At 37.3% G+C, this 20,192-nt stretch overlaps 1 protein-coding gene across 6 annotated transcripts in view; it reads left to right on the top strand.

Moving 5' to 3' along the window:
* Positions 1-20,192, top strand: part of cadm3 (cell adhesion molecule 3) — a 199,201-nt gene that overhangs the window by 75,331 nt on the left and 103,678 nt on the right. The gene's annotated exons all lie outside the window — the stretch shown is intronic.

The following is a 20,192-nucleotide window of genomic DNA, read 5'->3' as shown; positions in this document are numbered from 1 at the left end:
TTTTTATACACACATCTAAAAGAAAGATAATGGAACTTTCACCAAGGGTCAGGGTGGTAACTAGAGCTGCAGCTATGGATTATCTTTGGAATTGATTAATCTATCAATTATTCTGTTAGATTCTATTCAATTAAATGATTATTTGAAAAGGCAAAAAAAGAGAGAGAAAACAACTTGTCCTTTATTCCAGAACCAACTGCAACAATAACCACAAAAAGTATAAAAGTAAAAGAATATATAAGAAATGTCTATATAGAAATAACAATAGCAACAAAAGTATTTATAAAAATACAGATGGTGACCCCAGACATTGAAAACGGAGACTTTTTAAAAAAAAAAAAAATCATGTAATAGTTTACTATACTATGTTGCAAATAAAGGTTAATTTTAAAAGACATTTAGTCTATATAATGTATGTTATTATGGACAGAGGCAGAAAAGCCAGGTGTAGATTACTGCACAAAGGGACAATTTGATTTTCCTTGGTCAGGATATGTACAGCCAGTCCATCTTGGATTTACAAGGCTGACAATTAACACTGAACAAACAAGAACTCAAACTATGAATTATGAAAGAGCTGCAGCATCTGAAACTGACCACAATGAACATTTGACAGATAAACAGAACCACAGTGCTGCAGTTTCACACTCACAGTTTGTCTTTTATGGATTGGGATTGTCTCTGTCAACTCACCATATATTTTTTATTAATAAGTTGTTGTTTTTATAATTTTTTTATTTTTTAGCAATTACTAGAAATTTCAGGCAACCCCATTTGAATTCCAGGTGACCCCACGTGGGGTCCCGACCCCAAGGTTGAAAAACTCTGAGATAACCGGTGGCTCATTGGGTCCAGTTTAGTTGGAGCACTGTGGGAAGTTAACCACAAAGCACTTCTCAGTCAACCTGGAGCTCCAACAGGACACTGGTGACCCATTGTTAGGTTCAGGGTTAGGGTAACGTGTGAACTGGTGTAGTTTAAATTCTGTTTTAGCCACCTGTTAAATACAAAATCTAGGTGACGCTTCTTTACAAATGAATTCTAATACATACATGTTACACTTATGTTACAATCATCACCTTAACCTAAAGCAAAAAATCAATGAAGTTTGTCTGGGGTTCCATGAAAATAATACCTGTGACATCTAAAAACTCCTCAGGTCAGGGAACCCTTAACCCTATGGTAGCCTAAGGTTAAGGTTGGATATGTAGAACAGGAAGTGTAAGGCTAAAACACACATATCACATTTCATTCAAAATGGAACATCTTGTAGTTTCTGGGTTTCACATGGGGCTGAATACAACCCAAACTATATATGTTCAGTCATGGATGAAATGTTGCTGTAACCCTTAAGTGGATCACCAGTGAGTGGTGAAAGGAGGATTTTTTCTAAAAGAAGTGCTTATCTATAGTCATCATGGTCAACAAGCCCTCTGTGTGGAGAAGTATACAGGAGTACAGACACAGAAGGTAAGTGACGTAGCGCTGTGGAGGGGGCAACGGCAAAAACTATTTTAACCACCTAAACAAATCTATATATAGAACTTACACTGAGAATATTTCCGCTGCTGTGCCATCTGACTATACGCTTCCTTTTAAAGACACCAGACTCCTTCAGTTTTACGTTGCAAACCATGAGAATTTCTGTTGTACCATTTAATCAGACACTAAAGTCACAAACTCACATAAACAACACAAGAAGAAACAAAGTGAAGAGGGTCTGGTATCTCCATAACTCCTTTGAGTAGGCTTTTTTTAAACATCAGAGGGTGAAATCACCAATTTGCATCACACAACTGTACAGTCTGTACAATCTACAACATGGGCCATCATGGACCCTTGGATCAAATAAGGAAAACTCCCTCTGGAATTAAAGCAACAGAAAAAGGATCCCTCTTCCAGGATGGACAGAGTACATTTGCACATATATTACAGACAGGAAATTTACATATAGATTATATAAAGCACCGAATGTCTGTTCAGACTCTGAGGCTCATTCCCTTCCTGTGATATGTCACTTTTCCATCACAGCAAGAAATGGTGGCGTATTGTCTATCTTTATATTTGGTCTGTGCTTAGGTAGTACAGATAAGGGAATGCTGCATAAGAACAACATTTTTAAAATAATTTTTTTTCTTACAATTCAGCCTGCCTCATGACGACAGCAATAGAATGGCTTCAGTTTTTCCGTGGAAAAACACTGAGAATGTACTAAATATAACCTGGACTTAAACCAGCGTTGTGTTTCTAGGTGGCTAAAATACATTTTGCTACTGTTCCTGTCGATGTTTCCTTGTGTCCATGTTGTCACTCCTGTCTGCTTCTCCAAACTGGGACGGTGTTCAAAGAACTGTCAAGAACCAAAAGTCAATATATTGTCCCACTGCAACAGAACTGCCCAATAACAGAGCTGTCTGTCACTATAGACCAAGAGCAGGTCTCAAAACTGACCCAGCTTCATCTTTTTAGTCTAACCTCTGTGTCTACACTTTCTGCAATGGAAACATCTGTACTTAAGAGCAGAACAACACCTCCACCTGCACAGTTGACTGTTGCCAAAGGAGCACCACACTGTAAAAAAAAACAGTAAAAAAAACAGTATTATTCCAGCAGCAGGGGTGCCGAAAAAATACTGTAAAATAACGTAAAATAACCATCTCATAAAAATACGGTAATTTTCCATAATTAACATAAACTTTCTTGCCCTGACTTTACATGAGATTTTGCATATTTTTTTTTTTTACTTTTTAATGTTTAATAAAGAATATTTTCATGTATTGAAACAATCAAATTACCTTTACACACACACACACACACACACACACACACACACACACACACACACACACACATATATATATATATATATATATATATATATATAAACATAAAATTTTCAATGAGACTCAGTTGTCCAATCCACTGATAAAAACTGTATTTGGACAGTTTATCAGTGCTTATACATGTTATACATTCACAAAAATACATTTATTCAACATTTTTGTTGTGAAACCTCCCGTAATTACACAAGATATTTGTCAATTAACAAACAAGTCTTGTTAAACTTACAGAATAAATACTTCTTTAACGGTTAATTGTCAGTAATTTTATTTTGTTTTTTTTTTTTTTTTTTCAGTATTAAACTTTAAATTAACAGTTTAATCTCATAAATAGAAAATAAATATTTGTGAAATTATGATACATTTGCAAATGTATTTTAACTGTATTTTTCTGTGAAAAAAGAAAAAAAAATCTTCTAAAAAAATTTATTTTTTTGGTTATTCACAGTTACAGTTTTTTTCATGTTATTTTACATTTGACATGTAAAATTACTGTCTATTTTTTTTGTAATTTCATTGATATTTTCCTGTATCTTAAAAATACAGGAAAAATCTGTAACATAAACAGTGAAAATTCTGTTAAATTACAGGTATTTTTTTTACTGTGCACAGTTTAGCCAGAACCTATAATGGATAGAAGCTTCATACAATTCCACTATAAAAATTCAGAACTAAACCTTTAAGATGGCAGAAGATGATGATGATGATGATGATGATGATGATGATGATGATGATGATGAGAGGAAAGACAAGTCTCTCAGGCATATTATTAAAACAGCTTCCACGTTGTAAATATTAAAGTTCACATTTGAGCATCAGAGCTGCCCTATTTCACATGTAAAAGGGTTCATTGATTTTTGGGTTACAGTAGAGAAGGCTTACTTTCAGGATGAACATTTTATACCGACAATAAACAATTTGCAGATACGTCTAACCTAAATACCTTCCTTTCATTATAATGATTAAAAACCCAATCCAAGAGGCATTACGTTTCCTGCATAATATCCAAATTAGTTGTAAATTAATGCAATTTTTAGGAGACAGGTTGAAATAAAGATGTTTGCTGCTGCACATTTGTCCAATGAGGCGCTAATAATTACTTTGTGCACACTGGGTCAGAAGCTTTGTTCGAGACAAAAGCATCCAAAGACACTGAGGAACTGAGATAGCAAACATCTTTTTTTTTGTAATACGGCACAAAGCCTAAAGTGCAACAAACAAAAATCACAAAAATAAATGTTTAAGGCACGATGGGAAATTCGAACAGCATTAGGTTTTTAATAATCCTTCTTGCTAAATTGATGGCCTAGCTGTTCGATGTGTCAAACCAGATTTAATAATATTTTGAAAATAGCAGCATTGAAGTCCTTGATGCAGTGTCCGGCATCAGAAAACCAGACCCTGTATTTTGAGAAGACATAAAAGATAGAAGAGGGATGGCTAGTGGTGGGTAAAAAAAAAACCTGACATGTAAATAAGGACTGACATTATAAATATGGCGTTTTTGTGTTAATGATTGCTTTTGAGTGTGCTAGCTCAAACCCATGATTCAAAATATTGTCAGGAGTGAAAAGGACCCTGCAGAGTGAGCGGCCAGTTTGGTTAGAATACTGGGTGACATGACTAGGCTATAATTGTAATGAAATTGTTAGATGTGACATAATAAAAAGTGGCTCAAAATGACAGTTAAAGTAAAAATTTGTAGTCTGAAGAGCTCACATTTTCTTTTAGACTATCTCCTTTTCAGTGGTCCAATATTGCACAACAACAGACTCGTTATTTGGAAGCAAAAAGAGAGGACAGACATGGAAGAGATGGAGGAGAAAGATTTCCTCACTAACACAACACTTTGTTTAACAACAGAAGTGAAATCATAGAGAAATAGAGTGAAGAATGGTGATTGGAAGTGAAATATGCCAAGAAGTTTTCATAACTGAGGGCCAACATTTGTGTAACAGACGATTTGGAGAACAGAAAGGCGAGAGAGAGAGAGAGAGAGAGAGAGAATGAAGGAGGGAGGTGGTGAAGGACAAATGGAGAGATCAGTGAGTCTTTACTCCAGATGGAGCTTTAACCGCTGAAGAGCACAGAGATGGAAAGTGACACTCTTCTCTGCAATGATACAACACTTAAAGGCCAACCTCTACTTTGGAGACTATTGAGAAGAGGACTTGGGTGAAGAGGATGGGAAAGGGGAGGAAAGTACAGGGGGGGAGCAGTGACTCCCCAGCTGCAGAGGTCCAGCATGAATATATGCTGTAGAACAGTGTTTCCAACCTTTTTGAGCCACGGCTCGTATTTTACAGAATGGGGAACTCCTTGGCAGCAGTCACCTGACACTCTCCCGGTGGGGGGCATGCACACTGGAGGTGCGGGGGCGACGTTGTCATGGGGTGTTTGGAACGAGAAAGCTGAGAGGGATGCGTCAGCGACCCCTCAGACACCCCCCCCCCAGGCTTACAAATTGAGATCTGCTGAAATATAATAGAGACATACACCCCCCCCACACACACACCCTAACCCAGTCCATGGGTCCTGCAGGTAACCTGCTGATCCACGCATCACTAGGGAGGGGGGCTTTATCAACAGAACGCACCGCATCGGGGCCGGTTCACTTATACTTTTATCTTTTACAAAGGTAAACAGGAAACTGTTGTTGTAGACTGGATCACTGGTGTGTACAGTCGTACATATCATGCCGTTAACTTATGCCGCCTTTCCACTACGTGGAACCGGCTCGACTCGACTCGGGTACCAGGTCCTATTCCTGGAGACCGTTTCCATTACAGGATACTACCCACTTTACAGTACCTGGATGTCATAGCGATGTGGCGCGTTACTTCCATGTCGTCTGCTCAGAGAGTTGCTGATAAACTGGCTTGTTGCGTGTTGTCTCATCAAGCTCACATTGAATTTTTACGTCTGACCCTCCTCGACAAACCATGGTGTAGTTTTGCGGGCTGTCATCATGTGGATTAACCTACTGCTATATATACTGTATTTTATATGTATATTTACTGTAAACTTCCGCATCTGTTTTTTGTAAAACGGTGGGTCACAGAGACAACTCTGACCAATCAGTGGTCTGCAGTGTTTACACGTCATTTTTTTGTATCTGGTCCCCAGTCCTGGAACCTCGGCGAAGGTGATACCAAAAAACTAGTACCGATTACCAGATTCCAGGTCCTTTTTCATAACGGAAGCACAAAAACCCCAAGTTGAGTCGAGTTGAGCCGACACCATGTAGTGGAAACACAGCATTAGAGTACCAATAAAAGTGGATAATCTTCCACAGCACAGCACAGTGGTTGGGAAGAAAGTAAAAGAAAAGAAAAGTACAGAGAAGTATGAGGAAAAGTAAAGAGTAAAGAGGAGCAGTGTTGTGCAAGTTACTTCCAAACTGTAATCCATTACAGATTACTTGTTACTGCTGATCACAGGGATCATGCTAACTAGCTTCAGTAAAGCAGGGTTAGGGTTAGTAATGAGCATACGTCCATGTGGACAATGGACTGTGTTCTGCCATCCTCACCCATTGTCTGAACACCAACAGGAAATAGAATGTTCCTGTATTTTTGATTCCTTAAGTCTTGCGGTCTAGCTGTTTTTTTTTTTTTTTCATTTGGGCAAAAAGTGTGTTTTAACACAACCACTATTGATGTAGTACACAGTAGTGTAATGCCTTACACTACTGTGTTACAGCAAAAAGTAATGTTACTGTGATACATTACTTTCGTAATGTGTGTAACTCTCAACACTGAAGAGGAGGATGGCAGGACAGCAGACGGAGTGAGAGAGGGAGGGAAACGTTTACAAAGAGTAGAGGGAGTGAGAAAGAGGAGGAATAGGTGGGTCGATGAGAGGGAGGTAAAGAGCTGACAGAGTACGACAGGAAAAGAGGGAGGCTGAAAACCATGACAATCAATGTAGTACCTGGAAGAGTTGAGAGTGAATAAAAGACAAACCAAAGGAGAGTAAATTTGACTTTAAACAGATTTTGATGCACTCACTCACTGAGTTGGAGGAGATCCAATCATTTCTACAGTTCAAGGAAGTCTTTTATTTTACTCTGCAGAAGCCGTTTAAAATCAAAGTAAAACTAAGAGGTATTTGTTATATTCATACCCACTAATCATACAGACTAAAGAAGTAACTGATATGATATAATGACAAATGTCGTTGTATATCTACAGCCGTTGGCATGCTAATCAGTTAGCCTTGTGCTGGCCTGTCTTGTAATATCACATTGGAACACTAGAGTTAACAGTGAGCTCAGTCTGTCCTGAGTCCAACATGTGATAAAGAAGAAGTACTGCTGTAGCAATGTTGTTAATCATAATAAATCTATGTTTCATCTTCTACGGGAGTGAATAATCCCTTTTGTGTGGCCAAGAACTTTCTTCACATTGAAGTTTAGTATCAGTTTGAGATTCAGATTCATTTGCATTTAGAGTTTGTTTGTGGACTTATTTTAATTTCAATTCACTTCTGTGGCATTTCATTTTGACCACCTGGCACTGAACAATGCACTGAATCACTGTCTTGGCGTAGGAAATAACGTCAATGGTTGGAATGAGGCTTTGGGAGACTTTTTTTCAAAATCCAAGGGAGGCAGGTTTACCCTCTAAGAGGCTCAATAGGCAAGATTTATGTGTATTTTTTGTAAAGTTTGTGTTTAAATCTGAGTCATTTCTTGACATTCGCTAACAATCAATGTGAAAATGGAGATTGTAACTTTTTAAATGTCCATCCCTTCGACTAAACCTACACATATTGAGTGAGGATGCTACTTGCTTCCACCTGCATTCACCGCAGCTCCTTACCGCCTCCTTAACATATCAGTTTGAAGTGTGAAAATTGCCTATTTTCACTTCCAGTGAGACTGAACTGAAATAGCAGTTGTGGGTCCCAAAATCACAACAAAATTAAAGATAATAAAATGTTCTGTCAAGATGAGAGGGGTTCTTCTTAGTCGGCTCAGATACTACCTATAATGAGCGACTCATTTGATTTAATATGATGTTATTAGATCTATTGTTAATGTAGAAATATTGATTATTGCAGCCTTAATTTAAGGGACAGACTGTGCTCTTGGTAAAATAAGCAGGGATGTGAACAGCATTTTCCTGTCACAGTCTAATGCGTAAATATTCTGCTGATTATTTCACAATTCCCAAAGCTGGTTTAGTTTGTTTACATGCCATATATAATCTGTTAAACTGCTCTGCTCCTTTGGATTAAACTTGGCCATCTCCCATGTATGACCTTCCAAACATTTCTTGCTTGGTTGTTAACTATAATTGATCAGTCAAGCATTGAAAAGAAGAGAGAGCAGCCAATTTATACAAGAAAAGTAGCAGTACATACAGCAAGAGTGGAGGAATGAGGCTAGTGGGGTGTGTGTGTGTGTGTGTGTGTGTGTGTGTGGGGGGGGGGGGGGGGGTAGGCTCCTCTTTAAGAATTGATTGATTGGGAGGGAGCAGCAAGTCATGTGTGCATTTGGCCTCTGTGACCCAGTGCAGACAGCGAACCTCAGCATCAAGACAGAAGGAAGAGATGGAAAGATGGGCCGAGGGAGGAAGACAAAGATGTGGGAGAAGTAAGATATTTTATGTAAGAGATGAGAAAAGAGTGGAATCAGGACTCCTCGCCGACGCTTTCCCGCTCTGCACAGCATGCGTCGAGCTTTGGAGAGTTGAGACTGGATGAAAATGGATAGGTGGAGGGAGCAGAGTGAGGGACGGACGAACAGCATGATGAGAGATCGGAAAAGCAGAGTTAGATAATGAATGACAACTCCTCGCAGTGTTCAGCGCCACACCGCAGAGAAGAAACTGTACTTCGCAGAGATCAGAGATGGTAAAGTCAGACGACTGAAAGGCCAAGGAAAATGAGTCGCAACACAGATGGATGGATGATTTTTGGCTTAGTTCTTTAAATCTTTTCTACACAGATTGTCGAGAAAGAAGTCTGTACTCTTAGATATGACCAAATCATTTAAAAAAATTTAATTAAATAATCTGCCAGTGGGGTGAACACATGTTGCTTGGCTAGATTTCTTAAAGCTCGAATAAAAGTCTAGCCACTGAAAGACAACAAATTGTTCTTCTTCCAAGTAACAGAAATGGATTTACTCTAGATCCTGTTAATATTCGGGAAGTGAAAAGCTGTTGAACTAGTTTCACTCTAAAATAAGAAGAACAATTTTGGTTTTGTCTTGTTGGCTTTTTGGAGCCTGAAGTGACCATATTTGGACAGTGGGAATCAAGGTTATTATCATTAACAAAAACTAACGAAATGACGAAAACTAGAATTGTAAAAACATTTTTGTTAACTGAAATAAATACAAACTATAATTAAAAGAAAAAAATGATAACTAACTGAAACTGTATTGTGTGATTACAAAACTAACTAAAATATATAAAAATTATGAATAAAATTCCCTTCGTTTTCATCTTTGTCAGTGTCGGATTGATGTGAAATTGATTCATTTCCCTCAAGCAATTTTAGCTGCTGGCACCATAAAATATTTGACGGTCCGTCACTTCTCGTCACTTGTCATTTAGAGTCAGCTTCTCGTCCCCACTCTACCTGGAAACATGGAAACTAAAGTTGGGAGAAAGCAGCAGAGTCCTGTCTGGGATTTATCTGAATACGACGGTGAAGAAGATAAAAGATATTAAAAAAAAACTAAAACTAAACTAAAACTAAGCAATTAGAAAATAACTAAAACTAATAAAAACTAGCAAACCTGCTCTAAAAACTAATTAAAACTAACTGAATTAGAGAAAAAAAAGTTAAAACTAAATAAAACTAAACTATAATGAAAAATCCAAAACTATTATAACCTTGGTGGGAATACTAGAAGTCTGAACCGTCTGTGAGCTAGTGCTAAATGCTAGCTTATTGACTTGGTCATAAAAAAAACAAAAAAAAAACAAGCCAAACACACTGACACAGCAGACATGAAAGCCCATTAGCACTAATATCTCATTAATGGTGGACCATCAGATCTCTAATCTGAGAACATTAGTGGTTTTACACTTCACTTGAAGGTCCTTGCCCCTTGGCCGAGATATTATGTATACCATTGTTTCAGCTTGTCACCGGCTAAGTCTAGCTCAGTGTCCACTGGGCAATCTTATTAACCCTTTGGAGTCTAGGTGTATTTTGGCCATTTTTGAATACTTTTGATTTTGCTTTTATATTTCTCATAAAAAAAAAGTCTACCTTGCCTTGTTTGGTATAATTTTTTTCAGCACAACCTCACCTGTGTGACTACAGTTTTTTTTTTGTTTTTTTTCGTTTGACATGCTGTGAACCTAAAATCCCATAAAACGCATGAAATCTGTGTAGGAAAAAGTTAGATTCTTCGCTGTTTTGTTGAACATTGTTGAAGGAACAATTTTTAAACATTAGAATAAGCATATTGAAAACTAAATATTGAAAAATCTCAAATTTAGCAAATAAAGTTATACACAACTATTTACTTAAAAATGTAGGCAATACCTCAGGTATTTTTTTCCTTTAAGAAAATTATACACAACTATTTACAAAACAATCTGGTGTTACAAGGTGCCACACATCTGATTGGTTGATGTAGTTCGTTTGTCCACCAATCGCAGTGACATGTTTTTTTTTTCTCATTCAAGCACTTCCCTCAGAACCCTATTTTTGCCATCTCTTCCTGCACCAAACGAACGCCAAACATGACGACAATATTGCAAAAAAAATTCAGTTTTATTGTGTATCATGACTTCACAGTATTATTTTGACATCTGCACTTCACACACAAATTGAAAGGAAGACAGAGCGATGCTCCATCTGCTGCTACTTCATCTTAAATCCATTATGTGATTTGGACACGATGGTGAGTCCAGGGATTCCTAAAGGTTAAGATAATGTTAGATGAGACTAAATCCTCCCAGTGTAAATTTTAGTAGGAATTAAGGATCTAATTGCAGAATGGATATGTTTGTAATTGTTTCCATTGGTGTATAATTGCACAAAAAATTTGAATAGCAGTGTTTTTGTCAGTCTTAGAATGAGTCTTTTATGTCTACAGATGGAGTGGGCTGTCATTCGTTGTGTCCACAGTGTCACACTGTCATGTTTCTACAGTAACTCAAAACTGAGGTCCTCATGTTCACAGCTTTTCTCAATTGTTAAGACACATTTTGTAAAATTCAGGCTTCAATATCCATACTCTAAACACAAACACATAGCTACACACTCTACAATCCTACTATATAATGCACGTTGTCTGTCCGATCAATATTGCAGCACGAGAGGGCGTTTGTACGGATTTTCCTCAGCCTTCACAGGCCCGATCGCTGCCAAACTCTCCAAACGAATAGACATATTACCTGACTATCTACTAGGCACAATTATATGTCCGTATTCAAATGTCGTGAGGTATGCTGGGCGATTTTAGCCTCTCATGCTATCGTACAATGGCACCACGGGTACAATGCCGCTAGTCTACACAAATTTCAGAAATCTGTCACCACACCAAAAGCTACTAAACGCAAAGCCACTACACACTTGTGGGATTAATGAACAGTGAAAAAAGACACACTTTTACATTTTCCAAATTTGGAATTTCTCAATAAAACAAAATAAAATTGAATGAAAAAGTCAAAATATGTAACTCATAAAAAAAACTAAAAATCACTATTGCTATGTCATTTTCTGTCCAATTACCAAAGGGGAATGAACAGGCATTGTCCTGGGTCTGTCTTCACATCCTGTTTTTGGTCTGGGTCAGACCACAGATTCTCAGACACTACGAGCTCACAGATGAGTGTGGACATGTTCTACATATTCTCTGCAGATCTGGATGAAAGAGGCTTCTATGAAGAAACTCAGATTTGGCTTCAGTCTTTGTCCAGCGTCCATCATTGACATGAACAACAACATGGTCAGCTAGGGTTACTTGAATCTCATTAGGACTTCTCTCTTTGCCCTCCCACTTCTTCTAACGCTTCCTCTTCAGTGTCCTCACCCTCTTTCAAGCAAACAATGGCACCCATGACAGTTTTATTTATCTGATTCCTGTGAACAATTTTGACTCACAGTGTTTCAACATTTTAGCATGTGTTAATGTATTTATTGCCAATGCTTTGTAAATTAGCACCCCTTCAATGAATCTGACTCATGTATTATTCGGGGAAATAGTTCAAAAAATCAGAGGAAGGAATGCTTGTAGGACCAAAAAAAGAGTTTGTTCAAGGTGCTCTTTGGAAAGTAGATGACCAACAGGAAGAAAACTCCAAGGCACTCTCTTTAAGCATTAAAATGCCTTTATTCTCATGGCATGGTCATATATAGACCTTACAAAACACTTCACTGTGTTTCAGCTTCAAGTCTTCATCAGGAAGTTGAAGAAAACAGAAGCCTGGAAAACTGTAGGTTTTTTTTAACCCTGTAATGCCAAACATATCATATTTGATGCATGAGTGTTGAAGCTCTCTACATGATCAGTGTGTTTTTTTTTTTCTTGAAAAACCTGATGTATACAATTAGATACATGCAATACACAGATAATCCACCAGGGGGAGGAATTCATTCACCAGAGGCCTTTCCAGTGACACTACAAGACTGTGATTAATGAAGAAGGAGGCAGAACTTTGGCAATTTTGAAAAGGAATCACCAATTTGTTAGATATGTTTGTATTATATTACGTTTTTTTTTGTTCAAAAATAATAATGTTTGACCACTGAGACCCGAGGTATCAAATACGAGACAAAATTGAAACTCATACAGGGACACTGATATTTGTAAAAAAAAATTTGGGCTGTTCAGAATGACCAATAAAGGCACTAGTTTTAAAGAACTGGAATTTTCTGTCAATGATTTAATGCAGTGTTTTTCAACCTTGGGGTCAGGACCCCATGTGGGGTCACCTGGAATTTAAATGGGGTCACCTGAAATTTCTAGTAATTGATAAAAATTTAAAAAAAACTTACTAATAAAAATATATGGTGAGTTGAGAGAGAGTCAAGACATGACAAACTCTGAAGCTGAAACTGAAGCACTGTGGTACTGTTTATCTTTCAGATGTTCATTGTGGTCAGTTTCAGATGCTGCAGCTCTTTCATAATTTATGAGTTTGAGTTATTGTTTTTTCAGCATTAATTTGCAGCCTTGACCAAGGAAAATAAAATTCTCACTTCGTGCAGTAATCTACACCTGGCTTTTCTGCCTCTGTCCATAATAACATACATTATATAGACTAAATGTCCTCTAAAATGAACATTTATTTGCCACATAGTATAGCAAACTATTACATGATCAATAACAAATTAATTTTAGCAAAAAAAAAAGTCTCCATTTTGAATGTCTGGGGTCGCCAGAAATTTGTGATGTTAAAAGGGGGTCACGAGCCAAAAAAGGTTGGGAACCACTGATTTAATGGTTCAGGCTTTACAGTGTTAAAGTAGGTCCTGACCAATAGGAACCTGCCAACTGGGCATAAAGGTGATGGCCTGCAGAGGGTGTCATTACAGGTCAAAGGACATCAAAAAAAAAACTCGCCTATAAAAATATTTACAAATATTTAAATGACAAAGATAAATAAAGAACAGTGCAAAATCACATATCCCTGTTTATGTAGGATACAAACAATGTAAAGCCTTTAAAACCACAAAATAAACAGTTCTTTATAAGAATAAAGAAAAATCCAATTCTTCATTTAGGCCAGGGGGTATAGTGGGTTTAAAAATCCAAAAACACTCCAGTTGATTCAGTTTCTTTGGTCTGTCTCCCTTTCTGGGGAATAGTGTTTGGACTTTTGGGAAATTTGTCTGTGTTTTGGTAGATATGTTAAGGGAGGTTTACATAAGGGTTACTCTAAGTAGTAATGTTGTTGGAATATTGGAATATGTTTGTAACCAAAAAGCTCAAATGATAAGTGGCTCCGAGAAGAGACTTGCTTGGTTTTTACAGCTGCAGTAGATGAGGGTAAGTGGTTACATTCAGTTATTCAGTTGGTTGCAATCTAAATAACACCCTGAAGCTTTAAGATTTAAAACAAAAATCTTTTTGCTTAACCTTGATTCATGAGGAAGAGAGGAGGAGAAAGTGACACATATGAGCCTGTTTTCCACCAGATTCCCAGGAACTTTATTTTTTTTGCCGGAATATTTTTATTGAGGTTTCTAATCATGAAAGTAGCAATTATATTTCACCCTCATTTACATAACTGTATTATTTTGATTTAAAACAAAAATAAAAGTAACTTAAAGATGAAGCATAAATCAGAGCTTGTCTTTTCTAACAGAGGTAATTCAGTGAATGAAAATCAGAGTCTACTGGAGCTTTACCAAGTCCAGATTATATGAGGGTTATGCAGTGGTGCAGTGGATAGTATGGTCACTACACGCACAGAAGAAGAAGGAAGGAATGTTTATATAGGATCAAGAAGTGCAATGTAGATATTCGTAATAGTCGACTGAATCATCTGTTAGGTTCAAGTCTTTGACATGGTTAATGAAGGGTCTGGCTTTGGCTTTCTGAATGTGCATTATTCTTTCTAATGGTAGGTTAGACAGCATCTGATTGAGGTGCTGGCTGGTACTGGGTGTGTTGGTGTTTTTCCAATTTCATGCAATACATTGTTTTGCAGACAGCAGACCGAGATCTATGAACGTACAATCATTGTGACCATAGTTCTGTTTTTCTGGATAAATAGCTCAATTAAATAACTTGGAATCCAATGTAATCTGCTTGGAAATTATTTTTTCAATTATAACCTCTTCCCAAAATATCTTTATTTTCCTGCACCCCAACATACAGTGTATTAATGTTCTTTTCGAGTCAGTGCACTTTATACCGGTACATCTGTCTGGTATAGTCTTGTATTTATTTAGTTGCACAGGTGTAATACATGTGCACAATAACCATTTAAATTGTAATATTTTAACCCATAAAGGCCCAAACATCCACTATCTACCTAAACTATCTACTGATGTAAACTGTTTAATACCTGTTGATCCACTAGACCTATCAATGCATGTAAATATTTGGTGTAAATGCAGTTATTAATCTTTATTAATCTTTATTTATTAATCTGGTCATCAGATCTGACCCATCCATAGTTACCGTGGAAGCACCGTCATCTTCTATAACACTGATTCACCAGTAAAACCCATGGAGTTGGATCAATGACAGTGGATGGACACACTTGTTTTTATGTTCAGTTAATGATAATTTTGCTGTAAAATTCACTTTTTCTTCAGTTTTCTGTTTTTGATACTAATTTACTCTGAGCTTTTATGAACATCTACATGATTAGTAAATAAAATGTAGGAAAATATCAGATTTCATTAGATTTTCACTGAAACAGCACAAATTACAGAGGATAATTTTACAATAAATGGTGATAAATCACTTACACAAGGTAAAAATAGCCTCATTGAGATTGCAAATTTCTTTTTCAAGAGTGACCTGGCCAAGAAAAACAGCATAACACACAGTTTCTGACAAGACAAGACATAATGAATACATAAAACAAAAATAGGACCAATGGCCCTGTAGCTTACTGACACTTCCTATCTCTTATAATGGGGAAATTTTTCAAAGTTGCACCAAATCCAGAATCAGAGCCGGATCCAAATAATTTCACTAACTTTTGTTGACATCATCATAAAGAAGCTATATACCAAGTTTGAAGTCAATTGGAATTGTAGTTTCGGAGAAGAAGACGATTGAAGTTTTGTAACAGACGACGACAGATGACGACGACAGATGCCGCCGATGCCGCCGGAGGCCGCATGACGACAATAGCTTACAGCCTATCGGCCGGTAAGCTAAAAACTTACAATCAATAGTTACAAAACAATCATTTGCACAAGTTTAAAAATAGTCACATTGACCAAGCTCATTGATTTCACGCTCCTTTAAAATACCTTTAAATTCATCTATAGTAACAAGTTCAGATAGATTTAGGTTGTTTTGCAGGGCATCCCATGCAGAGGGGGCAGCATACTGAAATGCAGTCTTACCCAACTCTGTTCTGGCTCTAGGAACCACTATCAGTATGTTTTTCTGCAAACTCAGAGCAAACTGTTGTTGTTTTTTCCACATGTAAGTACAGAGGTAAGATGACTTAAAGCTGCATATGACTTTCGTTACCAGTTTTTTTTTTTTATCAAATCTGTAAAACCCGAGTGTTAGCTAAGTATCACAAATCCGTTAGTCTTTCCATGATTACGCACCTGAATCTCTTCCCTCACGGTGGACAACTTTAAAATGTACTCCATCAGAAGCCGTCTACATAACAATAAAAAATGTTGAAAAATTTTACAAAAATAATAAAGTCTTGTTACGTCCTCCGATAACACACTAAGGTTGGAAATTTGAATTTCAGAGTATTTCTATGAGTGAGGTGTGAGGGTTAAATATAGAAAAAAAGTTATTTGCAAATGATCAGAAAAAGGATGAAAAATCAAAGCCAGAGCAGTGATATATGAAACAGTGATGTTTGCCGGTATGATCACAGGGTCACATCGACTGAGTTCAAGTCTGGTAGATGGAAAGCTCAAACTGACTTTCATCATTATTCAAGCGACGAAAGCCATTGATATCAGTTTAATTTGATCCTCCTTTGCACAGATGAGGATAAATACTGCAGGATGGAGACACCAGGGGGAGGGAACAGAATGTAGGCACATTTTAAGAGACCATTGTGATGGAAGAGGAAATAAAGACTACGTTAAAGAAAAAAAAGTACGTAAACAAAACTGAGCAAACCGGACTACTTCCAGTGGAGCAGAGCTAATGAGAGTTCTGCAACTATAACTGGCAAGATAAAGATAAAGCAAAACAGGAAATTAATTGTTAAGGGACACAAAGCTCTGTTGTGTTTATTCAAGCAGATACAGTGACAAGAACATGCATTTTTCATCTAATCCTGTCCTGTTTTAATTTAAGCATGAACATTTACAGCAGAGGAGCCTGTCATTCCACAGTGAAAATAAGTAACCTGATAACTGAGGCTAATTCGTAAAATATGTTTTAAGGCTTTATACTGGAGGCAATTTATTTTAAGACCTTTTAAGGTCCTGCTGATACCCTGGTGGGAATGCATGGTTGATGGACTGATAGGTGGTTTAGGAAGGGAAAAGCTCAGTGCTGCTATTAGAACACATTAGACACCTAGGAAAGCATGAAAACAGATGGGCTTTTACCGAGTGCAGGAGTTATTTTTACATTTCTATTTTTTATATTTAATTTTGACAACAAGATTTCAGAAAGCTGTCTTTCATTCAGTTATGTTTCTTATTGCAATATTGCGACTTTGATTAACCCTTGAGCCCTCCTCAAATTTGCTACCCTCTGGACACCTTTGTGGGAGAGATGTACATGCACAAATAAGCTGCTATTAAATCATCATTCATAAATATTTTTTGGCGGTCATATGGCTCCATAATTGAACAAAAAAATTCAAGAATTTTATGCAGTGGCCGACACTGATTGAATCTGATGGAATACAGTAAAAATGTCCAATAACACTACTTTTCTTCAAATTGAAATGTTGATATTAGAGAATGCATGATTATTGTGTACTGTAATGGCAGTGAAGTAAAAAAAAAAAAACTCTGGTTGCAATGGAAGTCACTGAGGCACTTTTGGTCATGAAGGTGTACAAAGTAATCACCGAATTGAAAAAAAGAAGTTGAGAAAAATGTAGAAAAAGGAGGATTTCATAGGGGTTAAATCTGCACTAAGCAAAAATAATGAGGAGGTTAAACAAACAAATAAACAAACAAGTAGATAAATAGATGCTGGGTTTTGAAAATACAAATCCTCTTCCCACAGTTCTCATATGGATGTATTATTAAAACTTCGCTGCAGGATTCCAAGATGGAGGCTGTTCTTTCCAAATGAAAGTTTTCCATTGGCACATATGACTAAAAGACTTCTGGCTCTGGGTTTTACTTTGAGGCTTTTTTTTTTTTTAATATAAAGACCAATTTTTGATCAAGTAAAAGTTGAAGAAAGTAGATGATTGTTTGTTGTTGTGAAACTGTTGGACTGTAGATGTCCTGTCAGTAGTTTAAAGTCTCATTAAGCATAAGGGGAAAATTTGACCCGCAATGTTCCACAAGCAGCCACGCTATTAAATATAATATACAGGGTTATTCAAATATAATGAACCGATTTCATGACGCATTTCTTCAGTTCTCAAGCATCGTCATGGAATGAGTCAGTGACCGTTTGAAAAAGGAGTTTTCTAAGTTTTGAATGGCTGCCTTGATGACCTTAAACATCGAATAACAACAGCAATCAACTCAGTGGATCGTGACATGGTGATGCGTGTCTGGAAGGAATTCTTTTGTTGCATTGATGTTGTCTGTGCTGCAGGTGTTGGCCACATTGAACACTTGTAAGACAGGAAATAAAAGTTGATTGTAAGTAGAATACTTGTGACTTTGCTGGAGTTTTCTATTGCTTTTCCTTATTAAAATATTGCGTAATGAAGTTGGTTCATTCTTTTTGAATAACCCTGTAAATTGTAAGCATTAACTAGCCTACACAATCCTACAGCTATCATCATCTCTGAAAATCATTACAGATTTGGACATGTTTTGTTGTCTTTGTCAAACGTCCTTTTAGACTTTTTTGTCTTTGTATTCCTGTTCAGGTTGCTTTGCAGTAGAGGTATTTGTTGCAAATGCTGGAAGTGCAACATTTCCAGGTTATTTTCTGGCATCAAAACAGTCTTTCCATTATCTGAAAGGAAATGCAACCACATTTGCACTGGTAGAACAGCCAACAGAAGAGTCTCCCATCACAGCTGTCTTTTTCCAAATCCTACAAAACAGAGACAAAGCTGCAGAAGTCTGGTTTCCTCTCAGACCACTTGAATTATAATGTGTTAAAAGGTGTTGAGGAAGTTTTGCCCACTGACAGCAAAACAATTACTGCCTACCCTGGCTTTAAATAAGGTCTGACAGGAGACAGACAAAAGGCATAAAGACACAGAGATGTACGGACATCAAGGCAAAGACAGGGACAGATGAAGTCATCACATTTGCATTCATTGGTGTTTAGCCGATGCTTAGAACCCAAACAACATAACCTAAGAGTACTGTGTTTCTTTAAGACTCAGTAGCATCAGAGTGGACCAGTTTGTCATCTGTTTGACATGACATCATAGCTTAGCCACCTGTTAGCTTCAGAGTTCTTAGAATATTTGGCTGGGCCAACCAAATAATTACAAAACTGTTGATGTATCTTACAGTAACTGACTGACTCGTCTGTAAATTTAATGCAGCAACAAGAAATTATGACAAATACTTCTCATTCTTTATGCAATGAGAACTAAACTTTCAGGCTATGTCGAAGGATGCAGTTGGCAACCTGAAATGTTGTAAGTCTAGTTTTTATGGGACTTTTGATCAAATAGAACAGGGGTGTCCAACCCTGGTCCTGTAGAGCCACTATCCTGCATGTTTTAGAGGTTTCCCTCTTCCAGTCCACCTGACCGTCGTTATCAGGCTTCTGCAGAGCTTGATGATAGGCTTATCATTGGAATCTGGTGTGTTGGAAGAGGGACACATCTAAAACATGCAGAATAATGGCTCTCCAGGACCAGAGTTGGGCACCCCTGAAATAGAATGAGCTAATATTTCCCCTCTGTATTTCACTTGTTTTAATCCATGAGGACCCAGTGTGACTTTTGTGGCAGTTACCAAATGAATTTCTCCTCTCTTTTCCTCTCGATTTATCACCATTTATTATAATATTATCCTCTAAATTGTACCTTTTTTCCAGTGGAAATCATTTATTTTCCTATATTTCATTGATTGATCATGTAGATGTTCATAAAAGCTCAGCGTAAAGTCAGAGGTTATTGTATCAAAACAGAAAGCAAAATGAAGAAAAGTGGGTAGTCAACAGTTTAGATCAATAGATGCTTTTGTTCGACGGTGGATGTTTGGGTCTTTATGGGTTAAAGGACTTAATCTAAAAAAGGAATTTGGTCCACTGGTTCTTTTTGAGAACTGGATCCCAGTTGTTCGATTCCTTGGAATCATTTGCCTGCCTGCGTAACGATTCTGCTTATCTATCCTGCCTTCATTGCGCATGCACGATGACGTCACGCATACACTGCATTGTTTTGATCAGAACGTAGCCAACATGGTGTTGAGGCAAAAAAGATGTAAAAAGACGACACCAGGTCCACTGGAACACTGGCAAAGCTTCCATTTCTTTAAAAGGGTGGAATCCCTCCAATATGTTCAAACATTTGGCCACTGCATGTGAGTAATTTGATATGCTACTTAGTGGCGCTTGTGAATCTAGCGGCAGGACGTCATCCGGGCCCAGTTCCGGTTCCGTTGCGG

Source organism: Sphaeramia orbicularis, chromosome 17 (genome assembly GCF_902148855.1).
Source record: "Sphaeramia orbicularis chromosome 17, fSphaOr1.1, whole genome shotgun sequence".
In the NCBI taxonomy this organism is placed as follows: Eukaryota; Metazoa; Chordata; class Actinopteri; order Kurtiformes; family Apogonidae; genus Sphaeramia; species Sphaeramia orbicularis.
Note: the sequence above shows the minus strand (reverse complement) of the source record. Positions and strands in the feature narration are given on the sequence as shown.